Source organism: Vicugna pacos, chromosome 15 (genome assembly GCF_048564905.1).
Source record: "Vicugna pacos chromosome 15, VicPac4, whole genome shotgun sequence".
Classification (NCBI taxonomy): Eukaryota; Metazoa; Chordata; class Mammalia; order Artiodactyla; family Camelidae; genus Vicugna; species Vicugna pacos.
In genome coordinates, this window is record NC_133001.1 from 45,342,562 (window position 1) to 45,364,590 (window position 22,029).

Genomic DNA, 22,029 nt, shown 5'->3' on the forward strand with positions numbered 1-22,029 from the left:
CTGCACATCTCCGCCTGGATGTGCTACCTGCACCTCACACTCAGTGTGTCCTCACTGGATTCCCAATGTCTTCCTCCCCAGCCCGGATCTGCTCTCATGGTTGTGTGCTCAGTCCCTGAGCTGGTTCCCCTACACCCTGTCACCAAGGTGAGAACAGGGCCTCAGCTTTCACAGCCCAGCTCCCTGCCACCACACTCTCCACCCACCAGCAGCCTTGCTGATGCTCGTCTCAGTATTTCCCCAGCAGCCCTGTCTCCCTGCCTCCCACTCCTGCCTTCCACCTGGCCGTCCTGTCACTGTGGGGTCTGCCCTACTCTGATCCTCTGTTGCAGCCAGATAGTTTTCTATAATGTAAATATGATCACATCACTCTCCCCTCTAAAACCCTGCAGTCCGTAGTCTAAGGGGTCAAGTCCAAACTCCCTGATGTAGTCCTCAAAGCCCCCTGGTATCACTGGCCCCATCTCTTGCCCCTCCTGCCCTGGCACTTCATTCTCACCAGCACTCCCTGGAAGTCTGCTGCTTCTTCTCTCCATGCCATGGCCCAAACCTTCCCCTCCGTGTGTCCACTGGGCTCCCCTTCACCAGGGCTCACTCCATCCTACCCTTGAAGACTCAGCTTGGGCATCACCTCCTCAGAGAAGCCTTCCCTGAACAGCCCTCTTCCCCAGCCGGGCCACACGCATCACCTCTGGGGATGGAGCCCCCGTGTGCTCCTGGATTATAATTCCTATTTGCTCATCTGTTTCCCAACAGATCATGAATTCTTGGACGTTGAGACTGTGTCTTATTGCCAGGATAGGGTCCGGCACATAGTAGGTGCTCAGTAACGATTTGAGGGGTGAATGAAGTCTTAATAGGGATCTGTGAGCACATTGGGTGTGGCCGAGCTACCGCATGCTTCACCAGGATGCTCTGAGAAGGTGGGGCGAGGTGGTCTGCGTTTAGTGCAGTTGCTGGCTTCAAGGCCCCAGAAATGCCTCCATCTCTCTCTTCCTGGTATGATTCCAGGGCGAAGTGAGTTTTGAGTTCTTTCTAATCAAGCTGTCAATAGAGAGTCCTGACACTAGGCATTGATTTTTTGCCAGAGGGGAGGAGGCTTCCCCTCTGCGTTCTGCGACTCGGCGATCAGTTCATAATTTTAGACCATAATCTCTTCTGTCATCACAGACTATGGTCCGCTTCCAGGTCCCTGGGACCTGGTTTTCTAAAATCAGTGTCAGGACTCCTGTCACTTGGGATGCTTGGATTTCAAGAGGAGCCACAGCCAAGGCTTTTCCATTGAGTGGACCCATTTCCCAGATCCATTTCTCTCTATGCCCCAGTCATGCTGAGGCCCTAGACCCCTCTTAGAGTACCCATCACCCTCAAAATAGCCTACTGGCCCAGGCTGGGACCAGGCACTTACATTTCAGGAGAAGTGAGCCCTAGCTCTCAGTGCAGCCCTGGAGATGCCCCGAGTGGGACATAATAGGCTCAGAGCCTCACCTGCAGTGGGGACAATCACAGACCCATTATTTTAAAGCATGTCATTCACATTCTCTTCTCCCTTTTAGCAGGGCGTGAGCAGAGGGGCAGTCACCAAGTCTAGGGACCGAGGAACAGGGGCTCTGGCTGGAATCTGCCACCTGCAAAAGAGAGGCCCCTCTTCCCTGCTGCACATATGTTTGGCTGCTCCCGGAAGCCACAGGTTTTGTCCAGGGACAGCTGGGTAGCAGGTAGTTTGTCGGAGAGCAGGGACCTGAGAGCACATCTGGTGTGGCTGAGCTGTGGCATGTATGTGGTTGTGCAGCGCCCTTCTCTCCTTGCTAAGCCATGTGTCCACGTTGGCGGTGGGGTGCGCCTGGGATGGTTAATGTTGTGTGTCAATTTGGCTGGGCCACAGTGCCCAGAAGTTTGGTCATACGTTATTCTGGATGTTTCTGTGAGGGTGTTTTTAGATGAGATTAACATTTAAATCAGTGGATTTTGAGTGTTCAGATAGCCCTCTCTAATGTAGGTGGGCCTCATCCAATCCACTGAAGGAACAAAAGACTGACCTCCCCGAACAAGAGGGAATTCTGCCAGCAGACCGCCTTTGGATGTGAACGTCGACTCTTCCCTGGGTCTCCAGCCTGATGGCCCTCCTGCAGATTTTGGACTTAGCTCCCATAATTACACAAGCCAGTTCCTTAAAATAAATATTCACTACATGTACACATTCTGTTGGTTTATTCAGAGAACTCTGACTAGTAAATCACCTTACTGAAATTGCATAAAAGCCCCACAAGGACTAGTGGGCATTGTGAGAGGGGATCTGCCACTTGTGCAGGGTGTGTGCTGCATCTCCAGTGAAGGCCTGGCTACATCCTGGCCTGAAGGGTTCTCCTAGTGGGAGGGGGTCCCTGTGATGTTCTTACAAGGAAGCATCACTGCTACATTCTAGGCTGTAACTTTCCAAGGTGGGCTACCTAGCAGGCCCCTCCTATGCTTTCAGAAAATGCAAACCTGGCCATGCCACTCCTGCTTCAAAATCCCCAGGGGACTTCCGCTGTCTTCAGGTCAAAGCTCAAGCCCAGCCATGTAGCCGATGAGTCCCTCCAGGACCAGACCCCTCTCTGGTCTCCAGCCTCATGCTTTACCACGCTCCTCACATACTCTTACATCCTCCCTCTCAGTCTTACCCCTTCTCCTTCTTGTCTCTCTGGCTTTGCACTTATAGTCCAGCTCTGCCACCACCTCTTTGCTTGCCTAACTGGAACTTAAACTTCAGCACCGGCATTATCTCTTCCAGGAAGCCTTCCCTGACCACTCCCTGTGCCCAAGTCTGGGGTGTCTCTTCCTCCTCTGAGCTGTAATGGGGCTCAGGGATGTTGATCTTGGGATTCCTCACAGAGTATCATCTGCTTCCTCTACCAGGCTGTGAGCTCCTTGAGGGCCTGGACTTGGACATGGTTGGCACAGTAAACTTTTGTTGAATGAATGAATGAGAGTATAAATGAAATAGTAACTTCATATAGCTTCTCTTGGGTTTCCCCCAGTTAAAACACTCCATTGGGTCACTGAGACTCATTTTGATCATTTTCATGGGATGATGTTATTTGCCAACACTCTAAAATCACATGTCATCTTGTGGGTATTAATATACCTGGTAAAAAGTGCTGATGATTTAATAGGAAAATGATAACAATATTTTATTGGGCACCAACTTTACTAAGCACAGAACTAAACACTTTACTACATAATCTTATCTATGCCTCATAACTAGGTTCGCAGGTGAGCCTCAGAGGGCTCAGAGTTACATAGCTAACAAAGAGGAGTTGAGGTGTGAAGCTGGGTCTGGTTAGAACACCTGTCTGCTTTACTGCTGAGCTATAAAGCTTGGCATTATTGTCATTCTTGGTAATAGTGCCTGGGTGGGTGATAGTCTCTGTACCAGCTGGAGCCCGCATCCCATATGGACCCCATAAATGAACGCCCCAGACCATAGCTGACCATTAGGTGTGGACGCCAGGTGATAGCCAGTCTCTTGGGTAGGACTCTCAGCTCCTCTCAGTTTCCAGTCCAGGGCTGTGCCCTGCAGCCCCTTCCTGCCCCTCCCAGCAGCCCCAGGGCCCTGACGACTGGGCAAAAACAGAGGCTGTGCAGGTAGAAGGGAATCAGGACCTCTCTGTGGCCAATGGCCGCCTGGGGAGATGCAGTGGGTGAGAGGGCAGCTGCTGAGGTTGCCAGAGGGTTTTCTGTTTTTCCACCAAAGCAGTTCTGAGGGGTGAGAGGGACTCTTGCACGGACCTGGGTCTCAGTCACAGTCAAAGGGCGTCTGCAGCACTGGGATAATGTTAGCTTTTACTTCCCGGAGCTCAGCAGATCCATGCGCTAAACCTGCCATCAGGAGGCTCAGGCAGGCTGGGAGCGGGGGACGAGGAGCTGGGTATCAGGCCCACTCTGCTTGAGTCCTCTACTCTTCTAAGGGGCATTCTGGGTGGGAGGAGCCAGAAGGCGCCAGGTGAGCGAGGCAGGTGAGCCCAGGGCTGTGCCCATTTCCCTCTCCCTCACATCACCTTCTCCTATTTCCTAATTCATGGCTTCTGATTTTCTCAGCAGAGAGGTGTGGCCAGAGAGCTTTCTGGAGCCACTGGCCACATTCTGCGCACTTTGGGGATTCAGTGACCTTTGTCTCTTATAGAGGACACAGCTGATCTGGTCAGGTTATAGATTCAGGAACGATTGTAATGTTTCAGTCCCTACTTTACTAATGCCATCTGTATTAGTCACTCAAGGTTCTCCAGAGAAATAGAACGAACAGGAGATATACGTTATAAGGTTTATTTATAAGGAATTGGCTCAAGTGATGATGGAGTTTGAGAAGTCCCAAAATCTGCAGCTGGTAGGCTGGACACCCAGGAGAACCAATGGTGTGTGTTCTCGTCCAAAAGCTGGCAGGCTCGAGGCCTAAGAAGAGCCGATGTTTCAGTTTGACTCTGAAAGCAGGGAAAAACCCCAATGTCCCAGCTCAAACAGTCACGCATGAAGAGTTCCCTTTTATTCATAGAAGGGTCAGCCTTTCTGTTCCATTCAGACATTCAACTGATTAGACGAGGCCCACCACATTAGGGATCTGCTTTACTGGCTCCACTGATTCAAATGTTGATCTCACCCAGAAAGAGCCTCACAGACACACCCAGAATTACATTTGACCAAATATCTTGGCCCTCAGCTTGGTCAAGTCAAGTTGACACATAAAATTTACCATCTACTACAACTTCCACAATGATATCACTTCTTGTTGCAATTTTCATATGAATCTGTCCTCTGGGGAGGGAGAGTCCAGGCAGCAAAAAAGCCAAAACAATAAGAATGCTAAGCAGGGCTTGAAAATTCCTTCTGTGATTACAGGACTTTTCCTCCAGCTCTTCCTTTCTGATAAATACTGTCCATTCCCAGGAGAGGCGGGGTCTGTCTGCCTCTTCTCCATCCCAGATAAAAGAAATAATGCCACTTCCCAGCCACCTGTGCTCCCACATCTCAGCATATGCCCCACCTTGCTTGCTTCCTAACCATTCAAACTATAACAGGCAGTGTTTTTTGTGCTTCCAACACCCTCGGGTACCTCTCCCCGCCCAGCCTTCCCAAGCTGCTGCTTTACACATTACCTACAACATCAAAAATGTTCCACTGGTGGTTTCAAGATTCCTAAAAAATAGATTCAAAACATCTTTAACACTCTGCAAAGAAGCAATGTATCACAGAAAAAGCTGTAACCTTTAGTATTGCTGATAGCATCCAGGCTGAAGGCTGATCAGGAAGGTAACTGCTGCCTATTCCTATTCGGCATGGCTGCTGCCAAAGGCGCATTGTAGCCTGTCCACCCAGCGTGTGCGCTCCCAAGAAAGGAAGCTGCTGAATTTCCAAGTGTTTGCCTAATGCCCTTTTATATAACCTGAAAAAGAGTAACAGTACTTGAAGGTGATATTTTCCAAGAAACAGCCTTTCCTTATTAACACAACAGCCCTGAAAATAATACTGACCGCAAAAAACAAGTCCTGCATGGAATGCATTCTCCTTCCTTTTTTTCCCATTACAGAGCCAAGAGCACGGAGCTGCGGCTGAGCCTTGCCAAGGCCAGCTGGACAGAGGGAAAGCTAAGTGAATTGTTATGTATGAGAGCTTCACAATGACCAAAAGCCAGCAAGGAACTCCCTTCCCCCAAGAGGACGAGGGGCAGGTGTGGGGTGGGTGGGACGCTCACGGAGGCCTCCCTGGTAGGTCCCGAGAGGGTCTGTGGCAGGTGCCGCTGCCTTGCCTGAAGGGGATGCAGAAATCAGATACTTGGATTTGCCAGGTGGTTTACTTTCGTTTCTTTCTGAAGGTTAATGTTATGGGCAATCAAAGTGAGCTGAGAGGAGGAGACGAAAGGCAGAAAAATGGAAACCCTTCAGACCAGTGAAAGGTTTCGTGTACCTTTGGTAAATAAAAGTGTGTTCCTATTTTCACAAGGATATTTCTATTTCACCAGCTTACGATTCCAGCTGGGCTGGGCAAACATACTGTGATGTGGTCACAGCTCTAACCCAGAGACAAAGCTCTGAAATGGGAAACAGAAACCAAACGTAGGGGTCCCCCTGGGATGCTCCTTAGCTTTGGAAGTCAGAACAGCTTCTGGCTGGGGCTGGGGCCCAAGGAAGCTCTGGCGTGGCCTCTGGCCACCTGCCTTGGTCTGGGTGGTGCTCCGTACTGAATGACACTGAGGACAGTACCAGAGCCACCCAGACTTGATACGAGCCACAGAACCACCTTTCCCATGCTCTGTGTCCTGGACGGGTCGCCAGACTTCTCCAAACCTGTTTCCTGATCTGTAGAAAGGGGATGGTGTCAATCTTACGGTTCATGGGGTGGGCAAGAAGGATGGATGGCCAAACCCACAGCTCAGGGCCTGGCATGGATTTAGCCCCTCCAAAATGATAGCTTTTATTATTCTCATTATTCCAGAAAATGTCTTTGTGAATTGTTTGCTTGGTGATTGAAACAATGTTTCTTTTTAATAAAATCTTGATTTAAAAAAAGCCTGAAGGCACCTCTATTTTCTTTATTTGGTGGAATGGAGTGTGGCGAGGACGATATTCAGATACTTGGCCAATCTCTCACTCTAATGTTTGTTGCCATGTTTTGTTTTCTCTCCTTTCATTTTTTTCCCTCTGTCCCCACCAACCTCCGGAGCCCTCCTGTCACAGAGTTAAAGAATATGATGTAGCCAGGCTGGGTGTGAACTTTGTGTAGAACTCAATAGAAGAAGGGAAGCTGAGTCACTAAAGAAAGGCTCCGAGGAGCTGCCGGGGGCAGAGGCTCAGTGGGGCAGCCTGGTGGGACTGCAGGGGGGCAGCCTAACCCTGCAGATGTGTTGCGTGTGGAGGCAGGGCGGGAGTAGGCCTGGCGGGAGGAGGCAGTGGACAGGAGCACAGAGGTCCCCCAGTGACCCACAGGCCCAGCGAGGTCTTTCTCATGAGCTCCGAGGGGACTGTCCCTGGGATCCCTCATGAGGAAGAATCGAGGCCACTGGGCTGGAAGACCAGAGTCCACAGTGAGCCCAGTTCCCAAAAGAAAAGCAGAGGCGGGTCCTGGGGGCCCTGGAGCCAGAGCCAGGGTGGAACGTTTGCTGCCAGGGGACAAAAATGAGTAGCAGCAGCTGAAGGAGGGGATGGTGACATTGCTCTGCTAAAGGCCAGTGCAGCTGAGCCAGACTGACTTGGCCACTGCATTTAAACCCAAAACCCTCAGTGCCAGCTGCATCCACGTAGTGACCCCAACAGCACATAAGCACTTGCTGCAAATGCGCCAATGCCTGTGCATATGAAGCCACCTAGACTGGAATAAGGGGTTTTCTCCAAGGAGGAGACGCGAGGCTGGGTGGGAGGACCACGCAAGTTGCAGCATCAGTGACGTTCCTTCCCACCACGCCTGGGGATCTTGCGCAGATGCTCCGCGGCTGCCTGGGTGCTCGGCACACACCCACCTGCCGTTAGATGCAGCCTGGCTTCTCTCAGAGCAGAATGCACTTGAGAGAGGCCTCTGGGCATGTGGGCCAAGAGCACGACCTTCTCTGCAAGCTCCCAATGGCTCTGAAATCAACGGCAGGAGTGGGAGAAGGGGTAGGTATCTTCCCCAAGCACGGACCATCAGGAGGCTGAAAACATGCCAGCTGCAAGGACAAAGGATCAAGAAAAATACCTGGACTTTTCTGCTAGTTGTATCAAGGCCTAACAGGATCTCAAGCCATGCTAGACTCTGAATAAACCCACACGGGGTCAGAGATGTTGTGCAAAGTCCATGGATGCAGAGGAGCCAGGACTGACACTCTGGGGGCCACTTGTAGCCACAGTGGTTTCCAAAGTACTAGAGAACCCTCTTGGCAACTGTAACTCTGCTCTGGGGTGTGGTGAAGGGACCATGTCCTGGGGGTCAGAGGACCTGGGCGTGGCTCCTGCAGCTCCCCCCAGGGACCCCGATGGATTATGTTTCTGAGTCTTGGCCTTTCCAGCTATAAAATGGGACAATAATACCAGCCTCATTCAATCATTCATTCACGAAATACTTGCTAAGCTCCTGCCACAGGACAGCATTTCTCTAGGCACCTGGGAGACAGAACTGGAAAACAAACAAAACCTGCCAGGGACCCCATCCCCACCTTCACGGGTCTAGTGGAGTCTGGAGACAAAAATAAAGCAAGGTGATTAAATATATAATACTTTTCAGTGTTAATGATAGTGATGATTGGTAGTAATGAGTGTTCTTAAAAAAATGAAGCAGGGTAGGGCTTCAGAGTAACGGGGGCAGTGCTGGGTATGCTCAGTTTTACCTCGTCCAGGTCCACTCCTCCCTTCTCTGTCCACCCTGCTCTGTTGGGGAGGGTGACCTCTGGGGAGCGCATCCTGGGCTCCCTTGTCTGTTGGCTCCTGGGTGGGTTTGGCCACAGGAGATGGGAGGCCAGGGAGAGGTGGGGCTGTCTGCTCTGGCTGCTCCTGTGGGCTGAGGTTGAGGGCAGCTGCGTTCCTGTGCTGACGGCCACAGCTCGCGGGCACGGCCCCTCCTACAGCTGAGCTTTCCCCCTGATAACCACATTCTCCTTCCTGCCCTCCTCAGGCCTAAAGATGGCACCTGCTTCCTGCTGTGCTCACCCTGGGGTGCTTCGTTCCTAAACATTCCTAACCTGAAGCATACTTCAGTAAGTAGACCCTTCATTAAGCAGTCTCCATCCAGTTGCCCCCTTCGAGTGTGCCATCTGTCTCTTGCCCAGACCCTGCCAGGACAGGTATGACTTCAGAGAGCTTGGTCAGGGGAGGCCTTCCTGATGAAATGCCATTTGGGCTGAGCACTGGACCCTCCCGTGCAGACAGCTGGACCCAGGACAGTGTTCGAGTCGGGGCCCCCACGACATGCGAGAAGGTCAGCAGAGAACGCGGGGAGGCTGGGGCACAATGAGCAGGACTGAGGGGTGGGAGATGAGAACGAAGGAGCAGCCAGGGGTCAAACCTTGTCGCTGAGGGAAGGAGTCTGGATTTTTTTCCCAAGTGACATAGCGAACCACTGGAAGCTTTTGAGCAGGATAAGGACATGATCATATTTATGTTTTAAAAGAATCTCCCAGGCTGCCGCGTGGAGAACTGACTGTGGGTGGGAAGAGTGGAATCAGGAAGACCAGTCAGGAGGCAATACCAACAGCCCAACGAGAGAGAAGGTGGCCTGGACGAGATGGCGCAGGGCAGGAGGTGGGAAGTAGTTGGATCTGGCATCTCTACTGAACATGGAACCGATCAGATATCGTGGGATGTGGGACCCAACCGTGACTCTACAGCTTCTGGCTTGAGCATCAGGGACGGAGGGTTCTTGTGACGCATGGATAGAGGAGTGTACAGTTCCACGGTGGGGCTAGAACCTCAGCCAACCCCAGACTCCTGAACTGAACTCTTCTCTTCCTCTTCTCTTCCTCTTTGCCTTGGGAGATGGGAACAGAGGCCACCAGAGAGCCTCAGTCGGGTTAGAAAGACAAGACACACATGCAGCAAGAGCAGAGGCCAGCAGGAGACAGGGTGGGCCACATGTCCCTGAGGGCTGGAGCCGGCAAAGGTGGCCCAGTGGGGAGGGGGAATCTGAACTGGATGGAAGGCTGGATGGGGAAAGAAGAGGGAGCTTCTCCTCTGCCTTCTCTGGACTGGAGGCTGGGGCTGGACATTTGTCCCCTTGGTGCGACCAGAATGATAGCAAGACTTGGAGAGCAGGATGGGGTGGGGTTCCTGAGTCTGCCCTGGGAAAGGCTACAGAGGTGCCACCAGAGGCAACGGGAAGTGTCTGAAGGAAGTTCTGGGGGTCCTGTCTTGTCTTCGGGGCCCAGAGATGCAGACAGGGTGGGAAGAAGAGCACTGACCCCTGGAACTGGCTGCCCTGGAAGCTGGGCCACTGGCAGAAACTGATTCCAGTTCAAATGGAGGGGCAAGTGAGCATCTGTGAGGAGGCTGGCTTTACAAAAAGAGCAAAATCCCAGAAAGAGTTTTCCCATCTGTCAAATGGGATAATAACACCTACCCGCCTCCCACCCCCCTGCCCGGGCTTGCGAGGATGAGATCAAGTATCTGAGAGGGCCCAGCGCATTGCGTATTTTCAGTGCGAGTTCCATAAAGCCCGGGTTTAGGGTCTTCCCTGAAAGGAAGGCTGGGTGAGACATGGAGGATGGGCTGAGCAGTGAAAGGGGGTTGAGATCAAGAGATGATGAGAGGCTGGAGGGCTCAGAAGACACGGAGAGGAAGAAGTAACTGGACATCTAGAATAGAACTTTGGAGGAAAGCTGTGTTGATGGAGGCAGAGCTGGCCTGGCTCTGTAAGGGGCAGCAGGCCCTGCTTACTGTCAGCAGCGTCCAGGGTCCCGGCACCACTCACTCGTGGGGACCCGCTCCCCTGCTGCCTCTGTCCGCCCTGCCAGCCCCGGCTGTTTCCTGACCGGGCATCTGAGTCACTTACACCCTGATGTCCTTCAGGTCTCTGTTCAAACGCCTCTTCAGTGACATCTTTCTTGACCCCCTTATTTAAAACGGCACAGGCAATATTCCTTAACTTATTTTTCTCCATTGGTGCTTATAAGTATTATCTGTGATTCTAAGGAATGTGCATTCCCTAGCTTTTGTGCACAATATTCTATACCTGTCCACTGAGACGTGTTTACTAATTGCATTCTCAAATTTTCTGTACCCTCACTTTTGTTTTGAACTGCTCATTCTAGCCATTGTTTAGAGAATGTGTTAAAAATTTCCCACTGTGTTTGTGGATTTTTTTCCATTTTTTTCCTTGTCGTTCCATCAATTTTTGCCTCATACATTTTGAGGCTGTGTTCTTATGTGCATGCAATTATTGTTACCTTCCTGGTGAACTGAGTTTTAAAAAAAATACGGGATGTCCTTTAACTCTATTTTTATCTCTGAAAGTACTGCTTTTTGTCTTCAAGTCTATTTAGTTTGATATTGATGTAGTTATACCTGCTTTTCACATGGAATCTTTTCCTGTCTTTCTACTTTTAATTGTTCTATATATTTTATCCTTGAATGTGTGTGTGTTTTTTTTAATAAATAGCATATAGTAGAACTTTCAAAATCAGTTTGTCTTTCAGTTGGAACATATACATTTGATAAACTTACTGATGTATTTTAGGTTTAAATTTATCATTTTATGAAATGCTTTCTATTGGTCTCACTTGTTCCACATTCACCTTTCTTTCTCTTTTACTTTGCTTTCTTCAGAGTAAATATTTTGTCTTATTTCATTGTAATATCCATAAATTTTACTACCTGTATCCTTGCCTTATTGATGCCATATATTAATTGATACCTATACTCTCTTCTTTGTCAGTTCAAGGGCCTTACAATAATTTAACTCCCCTTTCTATGCCGTTTTTGCATCTATTTTTTTCTCTCTATGTGGTAAGCTCCATACGGGAGTATTTTTTATTGTTTTATAAGCTAAGATCCATTTAGACATACATGTCTACATTTCTGCTGTTTTTCATTCCTTCCTGAAACTGCAACCTTTCATCCCGAATTAATTTCTTTCTGCTTGAAGAATATACTTTAGTATTTCCTTTAGCATGGGTTTTCTGGTGAGAAATTATTTCAGTTTTTGTTTGTCTGTAATTAAAAAAAATCTCATTTTGTTCTTGAAGGGTATGGTCACTGGATATAAAATTCGAAGCTGACAGTTTTTTCAGCATTTAAAGACGTGCCCATTGTCTTCTGTCTTCCAAAATTACATGTTTAATTACTGTACCTTGAAAGTAACCTTTTTTCCCCTGATTTTTCCTTGTTACCAGTTTTCAGCAGTATTGCTATGAGTGCCTCGGTGTGGTCTTCTTTTTATTTATTCTGCTTGGAGTTTGAAGAGCTTCTCAAATCCGTGACTTGATATCTTTTGAAAGTTTTGGAATGTTCTCAGCCATTATGTCTTGAACTACTGCTTCTGACCCATTTTCTCTGAACTTCCTTTGGAATTCCAATAATACATATGTTAGACTTTTTCACTGAAACAGCAATGTCTTTTGCCTTAAATTACTTCTTTTGGATAATTTTTTCTCTTTTCTCTCTGTACTTAAAGCTGGTATCTTTTCTAATCAATCTTTTAACTCATGTTTCTCTCTCTGGTTGCATGTTAAACTCACTATTGAGTTCTTAATTTTGGGTATTATGTGTTTATTTACATTTGGTTCTTTAAAATATATATATATATATATCGTTTCTCATTCTCTGTTGAAAACTCTGATTTTGTCTTCTAACACTTTGACCATGGTAAGGTATAATTGTTTTTTTTAAAGTTTGTTTTTTTTTGTTTTAAAGTTTGTGTCTGTGCCTGTAAACTCCAGCGTACCTGGGGCCCCGGTGGGTCTCAGTCTCTATTTTTGTTGTTTTGACTGATGTTTGCTCATGTTGTCTTCTTGTGTCTCCTTGTACAAAGGATGTGGGATCTCCACTGCTTCTGCCACCACGTGAGCCCCAAGGGACTGTCTGATGTATTTTTCACACCAATACTCAAATGCTCATCCTTCCCAGCTGAGTGACAGACCTCCCATGGCCACGTTACTGAAGGCATTAGTTGGGACTATGGGCTCTGGAATCAAACAGCTGTTTGGGTTCAAATCCAAATAGGAGTCTGGTTCACATTTGCCACTTAGATCAGTGGTGTGTACAGTCTTGGGCCAATTATTTAACTTCTTTGTAGCTCAGAATCCTCACCCATAAAATGGGGATAATAAACGCTACCTCAAAATGTTTTGTTTAAAGAGTGTATCAGATAAACACGGAAAGCACTGACCGTGTTTCTTGGTCTGGAGAATAGTAGGAGCTTATTGAACACCTGTCATTGTTATTGTCATCACCTGTCCCGAATTTCTCGAACACTCCCATTTCTCTTTTCCCCACTGTTACTACTGATATCCAGGCCACCCTCACCATGAATTTCTGCATCTGGCTCTACCCTGGAGGTCCTGCTTCCTGTTATTACCCTGAGATGCAGCCAGAATGAACATTCTGAAGGGCAGGCCTGATCACTATTCTGATAAACCCTTCAGTGGCTCCCTACTACCCTCAGGATGTGGTCCAAACTGACCTCTCCAACTCAGGTCTGATCGCTACCCCTGTCAGTAAAGGAACTGAACTACTTTCAGTCCAACGGAGTACCCAGCTCTCTTTTTGTCACTGGGTCTCTCCAGGGAGCTCACTCTTCCCCACCAGCCAACTTTCACCTGGATGTTTCCAACTCATTCTACAGGTCTCAGCTTGGACAAATTACCCACAGGGAAAGCTCCCCCAAGGCTCACAGGACCTACCACCACCTTTGCTGATCACATTTTACTGTGTAATAGACACACGCATGTTGGCTGCCACCCTGGACCTCGAGAGTGGGGACCATTCTGGTTACCACTGTGCCCCCAGCATCTAGCACTCGGCCTGGCACACACTTAATACATGTTTGTCATATGAATGAGTGACTAACTGATCACGATCAGGGGAACCGGTTAACAGAATCACAAAGTAGAACCCTGTAACTGACCTCAACTCCCAGTCAAAAACCTCCTGAAACGGGCTCTGATACAAACCTTCTTGTAGTTACTTTGTTCCTGTTCCTAGTGTGAGGCTTTCTAAAAACCCATAAATATTTTGTTTCCTAATTGCTTATCTGCACCTTAATCACATAGTCGTTTTATTATTATTATCATTATTGTTATTATTAATGGTGATAAATAAAACGAAGCATAAAAGTATTTCCAGGAAAAAACGATTGTGTGATTTAGAATTTTTAATTAATATGAGTTGGGGTTTGTATCGAGTGTGCTGTGCGAGAATGGATAATCCTCAGTACCTCCCCCAACGGGTTTGGTATCTAAATGCTCCATATTGTAATTTACATCCTGAGGGGCTCACGGCACTTAGAAAACCATCAGTTCTCCAGTTATCTGCTTCCTATCAGCAACGCTTTCTCAAATGAATGCATTTCAATTAAAGGAAGAATTTACCCGAGTACACGCGAGGTGTGTATTTTGTGAATTATAGCTCTAACTTTGAATAAACACAAAACAACAAACATTCTTCTGAGCTCCTATGATATCCCAGGCATTGAAGATAAGACAAAGAGGAAGAAGGCAGGCTCTAACTCCAAGGAGACTGCAGCCTTGCTGGGAAGAAGGATGTACATAAAACCAAACCGTTCAATGCGGTTCGGGGCAAGAGAGGGGAGATCTCACAGTACGAATGGGAGTTCCGGGCACAGACAATAAGCTATAGATGTGTTCAAGAGAAAACAAAACAAAAGACTAAAACTTGACAAGGAGATACTGCCATTTGCATGTTTACCGACACAGTTTTTCTCCCTTCTGTATGTAGTAACGTCTTCCAGATTATTTCTGGGCACTGCTTTTTTTTCTCATCACACCAGGAAGAGAGGTGGATATTACTGACATCTTGGTATGAACACCAAAAGGTGACCTTTTTGGCCAATGATGGGTAACCTCAAAGCTGGAGACTCACTGCCCCTCCCTCCCTATCCTGGGTCACTTCAAGGCCCTGAGAAAGAGAGGGGTGTGTGAGAATCTAAATTGACTCCATGATAACTTGGGAAATAGCAGCACATATTACAACAGAGCCTTGCTCACCGAAGAAACAAAGTTCGGGGCCCTTTAAAGAATGAGGTACCAAGTCTGTGTATAATCGTATATGATTCAATTTCAGATACTCAGTTAAAAACAACTTTCCCATTGAGTCCAAGACTGAAAAAGCCAAGTGCATCACTGTAGTCTCCCACCTCCTTTTCTGCGTTCCCTCCTGGGGTTTCTCAATCATTTTTCCACTGCACCTCATCCCTCTTGGCATCACCAGCACGGGGCAGGGAAAAGAGATTCTTCTCTGGGGTCAGAGGGCCTGCTTTCAAGTCCCTGTGTGTTCTGGGCAATTGGCCAGCCCCTCTGAGTCACCATCTCCTGCCTGCAGGACACAGATGGCACCGCCCTGAGTACTCCTTGGGTGGCTGAGGTACCAGGATAGCGTCTGCTGTTCAGTGGGGGCTCAGCGGGTCTCTAGCTGCCTTCTCCCCTCCCTGATGAGCCCACAAGCACCTGCTCCCTGAGTGCCCAGACCCCCCAGGTGAGACTCTCCTCTTCCCCTCCCCTCTGATTTCCATTTAGCTTTGGGATAAAAACTCTGATAAAACCTACTCACACCAAGCAATGAATGATTCATTCCCTCAGGAGGTTAAAACAGCTTATTGCGTTTTATAAGAAGAAGAATTTCATAAAGTGAAACTTTCCTTGTTAAATTGGTCAGGTTGAACATGAAATTTTGGGCAGATCCCTTAAGAATCCGTCAGACAATGTCCAACATGGTGCCTTAGATCTGGCAGCTAGACAGAACAGATAGTCAGCTCATGACAGCAAGTCACGGGAAGGGCAGTCCCAAAAGGGGTCCTAAACAAATGAAGTCACAGAGACCCCCGCACCTCGCAGCAGAGCCTGCTGGGGGAAAGGCCTCCTGGCTCTCTGAGCACCCGCTGGGCTCAAGGCCCGGTTTTGCCGCTGAAGCAGGGCTTCTGCCTGCAGCACCTTCCTGAGTGTCTGAAGAATGTTCGGGAATCAGCTCTGTACATCTCTCTTGAATCTCTCCCTCTCTTTCAAACACACACACACACACACACACACACACACACACACACACACACACACAAAGGTTGACCCTGACCCTCACCCCCATATACTCTAACTTGTCCTTCAAGGACTTCTCCCAGTTCCTGAAGACATGGTGGGATTCCACAGTGCTGAAGTACCCGAGAAGGAGGCGGCTCTGGATAACGTTCCTGCTTTTATTAGAATTCCTCCTTCTTTCAGGCCCAGAGGCTAGGATATGTGTCAATCTGCACAGACACTTTAATCAGTAAAAATGAACATTTACAACAAAACAGAGAGAAGATTCAGGGTGAGGGCTTCCTCCGTGTCCCTCACAGGCAGCCGTCCCTGGGGAGCCTGCCCCCCTCGGACCGCCTCCAGCAGGGACACAGCGCAGCATGGAGGTCATCCAACAAGAAACAGGGCCATATTGTCCCCCAAGCAGTTGAGGACTTACTCCAGGGTCTTACGGAGTAAAGAGGTCAGGTCAGGCTGGATCAGGCGGGACTCCAGCAGGCAGGGCAGACCCTTGGCTGACTGTCCATAGGACCTTCCTGCTTCACCATCAAAGGGGCCTGGCCCTGGGTTCTGCAAGTGGCCAAGAAGACAACTGCTTCTGGGCCCTGGCTGCAGCCCTGGGTGAGGGCAGTGAGCTGAGTCAGGAGGGGACCTCACGCCTACAGCCAGCCAAGCAGCAGAGAGGAGGAGTGTCGGGGATGGGTGGAAGGAGGCAGCTTCAAGGGAGGGGTCCTGCCTAACTGCAAGGGGTGGGTGGGATCCGTGCACATCTTACAGGCTTCCTTTCTGTTCTCATGCCTGATCTTGCTCCTCTCTCTCTCTCTCCCTCTCCCTCTGACGAACACAAATGACCCAAAGTGGCCTGGTCTTTCCATTTTGCAGATGAGCACCCGATGCTCCAGTGGCCTGAGTCCTCGGGGCACGTCCAATGTCAGAACCAGAGGGAAAAGCTCTCAGTGTCCACCTCCAGGGCTTCTGCTGCTGCCTGGAAGCGACACTGCCTCCCAGGAAATCTGCCACCTTCATCATTGTCAGTTCTTTCCTCAGGTGACACCCATGTCCCAGAGGGACCACTTATCAGCAGGCCTTGTAACCAGCAGCAACTGCCTCAGTTACAGGGTGGAGAAGCGCCCTTCCAGCTGTCTGTCGGTCCTGGGTCCAGATGCCTCATGCTGGGTAGCAACAGGGTCCCCACTGGGCCTGCTCCGGCCCCTGGGAACTGAAGACAGTCTTGCCATGGGACTGTCCACCAGGCACCCAAACCTGAGCCCGCAGAATTGACTTCACGGAGCTGTGGCTGCCTCACCACAAGTCCAGACACCTTCTCTGGGCAGAGCCCCTTGGAGGACATGGGTACAATGCTGGATGACCGGGGAGCCCCACAAAACCCTTTCCTGCCCTGAGCTCCACAGTGAGCCGAGCACAGACTCCTCCTCCCTCTGGACCTGAGTGCAGCTGCAGCATCGGAGCCTTGGATGGTGAGTCTGCCCGGCTCCGCCGTCGGGCAGCCACTCCCCAGCACTGGCCCCGGGGACGGCCGGGGGGTGTGGACTCACACGGGTTCATATGCTTTCCTGGGCTCCAGTACCACAGAGAAAACATTCTTCCCTGGCCACACCCTCTCCAGCTCCCTCTTTCAGACAACCGACCAGGGGAGACTCTTCTTCCAAACACCCCAGGGCCTTTGAAAAGGCCTAGGCCTCTGAACCCACCTGTAAAATGAGTGAATTCTTTCAGCTCTGGAATCCCATGTTTCCATTTGCTGATGGGCAAGAGCTGTGACATCATTTCCTGAGAAATCAGGGGTCCATGAGTCACAGAATCGCTGGCCAATCCAAGCTGGCCTGGGGTGGGAGACCCTCTCCCGAGTTCTGATCTCTCTGAGCCTATGGGGTGCAGTCCCCAGCGGCCAGGCTGGGGTAGCACCTGAGATCCAAGCTCACACCCCTCCAGAAACCAGACCCTCGGGAGAGAGGGCCAGAGTTTAAACAAGCATTTTCTTTTAGAACAGTTGCCTGAAGCTGCCCCTTGGCTGGAAGGGACAGTCATCTGCTTCTATGCCGTGGCCGTGGCTTTCCTGACCTCCTTGTAGCTTCCCAAAGGTGCTCACTGACCTCACCCAGGACCCCGGGCAGGTGGGGAGTAGGCTTCCTGGGCAGGGTGGCGTGCTGACTCAGGGTCAGCCCTGGGACTGACCAGGACAGAATGTCTCCAGGGGACCTCTGTGCAGGCACTGCAGCCAGCACTGTTACTAAGAAAAGCCCAAGAAGAGAGGGTAACACAACACGCCTGCCTGGGACTGGCCTAGGGTGGGGGCAGGGGCAGATGACTCAGGAGATGCTCCGGGAGGCACGGGGAGGGCGTCATGTCTAACTGTCCAGCACACTGTCCCCTTGTTTTTCAGGGTGAAGAGGCCTTGCACTCTGGTTGTTTCCAAATCCTGCAGAAACTAGGCATGGCCCCGCAGGCCTCTGGGGCCCTAGAGAGTGGACAGCCCATGCTTCTCAAAGGGGCTGAGGACCAGGGACACACTCAGAGACCCTTGCTGTTGTCCCCTGCCCCCGGATAAGTGGGTTTCTCCAGGGCTGTGACTGCCATGGCCACTGGACTCTGCTCTGTCCACCCTGCATCAGCCTGGCCATGTGCTTTCCTCTGGACCCAGAGCCTCGAGGGCTTCCTTCTCTCGGTGACGCTGAAGCAGCAGCTGTTAACAGAGCCCCATGTGTGTCTGGCACCAGGAAGCCTTGGGTGTATATCTGGCGATACACTCATGGGAGGTTGGGTCATAAACAAACAACATGCTAAGATATGGGGTGGAAATCCCTGAAGACAACATAAAAAAGTTGTCAGGCAAGACCAACTTGGGCAGTGAAGTGGGCTAGCCTGAGAACCTAATAACCATAGATGCACTGTTTAGTAGGGGGGATGTTATGGACTGAATGCTTGTGTCACCCCAAATTCATATATTGAAATCCTAACCCCACAACATGATGGTATTAGGAGATAGGGTCTTTGGGAGGTGATGAGGTCATGAGGATGGAACTCTCATGAACGGAATTAATGCCCTCATAAAAGAGACCCCAGAGAGCTCTCCAGCCTTCTTTCTGCCCTGTGAAGACACAGTAAGAAGTCAGCAGTCTGTAAGCTGGAAGAGAGCCCTCATCAGAACCTGACCAAGCTGGCACTCTGATCTTGGACTTTCAGTGCCCAGAACTGTAAGGAATAAATTTCTCTTGTTTGTAAGCCACCCAGTCTATGGTATATTTGTTACAGCAACTGGAACTGACTGAGACAGAGGTGCACTTGTATTTTTCACTGGGCATCTCAGAGCTAAGAGTGCATCCCTGCTCTATCCCCCGCAACTCCAATGGTTTTGCCTAAAGGAATCTGTTCTTATTCCAGGACTGTAGAAACTGGAAGGAATGCACAATGAGATGGAGAACACAGCTTGGCTCTCATAGACCCTGGCTTGGTCCTGAATTCCCACCCTGGGGGCCAAGGTGGTCCCTAAAGGGTCTGCTCTTACCTGAGGGCATCATTCACAAGCACAGCATGGTTTAATAAGACCCCAGACCCGCCAGTGGCTTGCTGGTGGCAAACCACCCAGAGCGGAGGCTTGAAAGTACATGCCTGTTCCAGCATGGAATTTTGCTCCTTTACAACCATATAAATTACTTCATCTTATTTAATTGCCATTAGCAAATTGTTCACCCAAATTCACACACCCAGAGTGAAACCACTGGACTCAGACATTTTACTATTAAGGATGCTTTCCTCTCACCCAAAGCCCATTTAACATGCATATGAATTTTAGCAGCCCACCAAATCTTCCATCCCAGCTTGCTGAGCCCCTCAAAAGCCCTTGAAAGCATTTACAAACTCTTCTCCCCTTTTAATGATGCTTTTTGTTCAGTTTTCGAACATGTGAGTGTTCATGGGTTGGTACAGCACAGTGGAGTTGTCAGGAGCCCAGAATTGGGGGTGAGACAGATTCAGATTTAAATTCCAGACAGTGCAGCCATTGTGGAAAACAGTATGGAGATTCCTTAAAAAACTAAAAACAGACTTGTATGATCCAGCAATCCCTCTCTTGGGCATATATTCAGAGGAAACTCTGATTCGAAAAGATACATGCACCCCAAAGTTCCTAGCAACACTATTTACAATAGCCAAGACATGGAAGCTACCTAAATGTCCATTGACAGATAACTGGATAAAGAAGTTGTGGTATATTTATACAATGGAATACTACTCAGTCATAAAAAGAATGAAATAATGACATTTCCTGGAGATTTTCATACTAAGTGAAGTAAGCCAGAAAGAGAAAGAAAAATACCATATGATATCACTTATATGTGGAATCAAAAAAAATTATACAAATGAACTTATTTACAGAACAGAAACAGCTTCACAGAAGTAGAAAATAAACTTACAGTTACCAGAGAGGAAAGGGAGTGGGCAGGGATAAATTGGGAGTTTGGGCTTTGCAGATCCTAACTACTATATATAAAATAGATAAACAGTAAGGTCTTACTGTATAGCATAGGCAACTATATTCAATATCTTGTAATAGTCTATAATGAAAAAGAATATGAAAAGGAATATACATATATGTATAGCTGAATCACTATGCTGTATGCCAGAAACTAACACAATGTTGTAAATAGGCTATACTTCAATTAAAAAAACCCTCCAAACAGTTTGAACATTAGCGAGGTATGGGTTAACTTCCCTAGGCCTCAGTTTTCTTATCTGTAAAATGGGAATAACAGTACTTATGTCATAGGGTTGTTGTGAGGCTTAAGTGAGATGATGCAGAGTGTTAAGTGCAGTGTCAGATGTGATGCAGGCATGCAAGAATGATGGTTATCACTGTGGCTGTTTTTATTCTTAGCTAAGTAGAGGTGGACAGGGTCAAAGGTGGCCTCTTCTGCTCTCTGACTGGGAGACAAGAACTTGATCAGTGGCCCTAGAGCAGACTCTGGCAGGAAGGGTTCCGTGTGAGCCAGGTCTTTTCCCGTCTCCAAGCCTGATGGATTCCACTCCTTCCTTGAGCTCTCTTCTTTCTGGCAGGAATCTCCATTCAGAGAACATTCCATTTAAGAAGGTCCTGCATCGCTCATCCAGGAGTCAGGGGAGGCAATGTCATCAAAAGGGTGAAAGCGCAAAAACTGAGCTGGTGCAGGAACAATGCTCCCTACATAAGAAGGCCTGGGAGTGCTGCCAGGTACATGTGGACGTCAGCTTGGGATCCTGGGACAAAGATGCTCATCAGACTGGAGAATGGAGTCACGAACGCCCAGTGCCCGGGCTGGAAGACCAAGGACTTTCCGCCTCAGTAGCTGAGGCTTTAAGTCTCTAGCCCTTTCCCTTCTTCTCCACTTCATATTTTAACAATAATGCTATTTAATATGGGCCCGTCTGAATAACTTTATTCTTCCCTTAGATCTATGCCTATAAAAGGATGCTGTGTTGTCCAGGCCGCCTATAATTCATTATGCTGAATTCCCTTCCATCTGGAGACTTATACAGTTGTTGAAAAGCTGTCACTATAACCTATTGTCACTGCAACCTTTTATGAACCAGCCTACATTTTTATGTCAAAAATTTATCTTAATGGCCTCACAGCTCTTACCTCCAATTATTTCGGTGTCACCAACCTCCAGCTTGGGCTGTGCTCCAGTTAATATGTGGGAACAAATTTCCTCTTTGCTCCTACACTGGCCCCACACTTGAAACCTTGTGGATAACGTGGCATAACCCCTCAAGTGGCACACATATACACACACATACATATATATATATATATACACTCCCTGCAGAATGTGAGTAGGGCCAGGACCTTTGGGGGACACACTAAGGAAGGTGGTGGGATGACGAAACCTAGACAGCAGTGGCTGAGCTCAGAGGAGCTCTATGTCACCCACATGTGGAAGGAAGCACAGAGGAGGGACGCGGCACCTTGCAAGGAGACTGGGCTCATTTTTCTCTTTTGTTTAAAAATTACAAACAGGAATACACATATTTCCCTGTCCACACAACTGACAAACGCTAGAGGGAAAAAAATCATGGGTACTATTAGGAATGAGTACCAATATCCTCATTAAGGATTCCTCTTGCTCATATTTTTCCAACATTCACTATGTGCATATTTACATGTATACAAATATGTAAATATTTGTATATGTAAATATAAACATATTTTCCATATTAAATGTATATAAGGTATTACATGACATATGTTATATATATTAAAATATTTAAAGATATTTCACGACTATAGGAGTCAATGACAATTGAAAAGGTGACTAAAGAAACCGACATGTCCTTCAATGTCTTCTCTTCTTGTT

The 22,029-nt window shown here is 48.6% G+C and overlaps 1 protein-coding gene and 2 long non-coding RNA genes across 10 annotated transcripts in view; 1 reads left to right on the plus strand and 2 right to left on the minus strand.

Annotated features, from left to right (window-relative positions):
* The window catches only part of KLHL29 (kelch like family member 29), a 295,708-nt gene that overhangs the window by 79,521 nt on the left and 194,158 nt on the right, over positions 1 to 22,029 (minus strand). The gene's annotated exons all lie outside the window — the stretch shown is intronic.
* LOC140685900 (uncharacterized) lies at positions 4,292 to 17,429 on the minus strand. The gene is made up of 3 exons (XR_012059357.1): positions 17,392 to 17,429; positions 5,242 to 5,419; positions 4,292 to 4,431 (listed from the first exon to the last, which is right to left on the minus strand). It is a non-coding gene; the product is annotated as an uncharacterized lncRNA (long non-coding RNA).
* Positions 17,551 to 21,097, plus strand: LOC140685901 (uncharacterized). The gene is made up of 3 exons (XR_012059358.1): positions 17,551 to 17,781; positions 18,084 to 18,894; positions 20,753 to 21,097. It is a non-coding gene; the product is annotated as an uncharacterized lncRNA (long non-coding RNA).